We start from the raw sequence: 268 nt of genomic DNA, 5'->3' as shown, positions 1-268 counted from the left end.
CTGATCGGAGCCGGCAGCAAGAAACCCCTCTGCCCAGGGCTGCCTTCCAGCCCCGCCTGACCGTGCCCCGTGGACGCCTCCCGCAGCGGAGGGAGAAAGGGCAGCGTTTCCCCAGTGGGGAGGGCAGGGAGCCCCGGGGTCTTTGCAGAGCCGGGGCGGTGGGGCCTCTGTCACGGCGGACGGGGAGGGGGGGGGGGGGGCGCGGGGGAAGGGGGGGGCCCAGCCACACCTGGCAGCCCTCGCTCCTTTCGTGTGGCAGCAGTCGCTG

This window comes from Aptenodytes forsteri, unplaced genomic scaffold (assembly GCF_000699145.1).
Source record: "Aptenodytes forsteri isolate BGI_AS27 unplaced genomic scaffold, ASM69914v1 Scaffold563, whole genome shotgun sequence".
NCBI lineage: Eukaryota > Metazoa > Chordata > Aves > Sphenisciformes > Spheniscidae > Aptenodytes > Aptenodytes forsteri.
The sequence above is the reverse complement of the archived record's forward strand: the minus strand, read 5'-3'. Positions refer to the sequence as shown.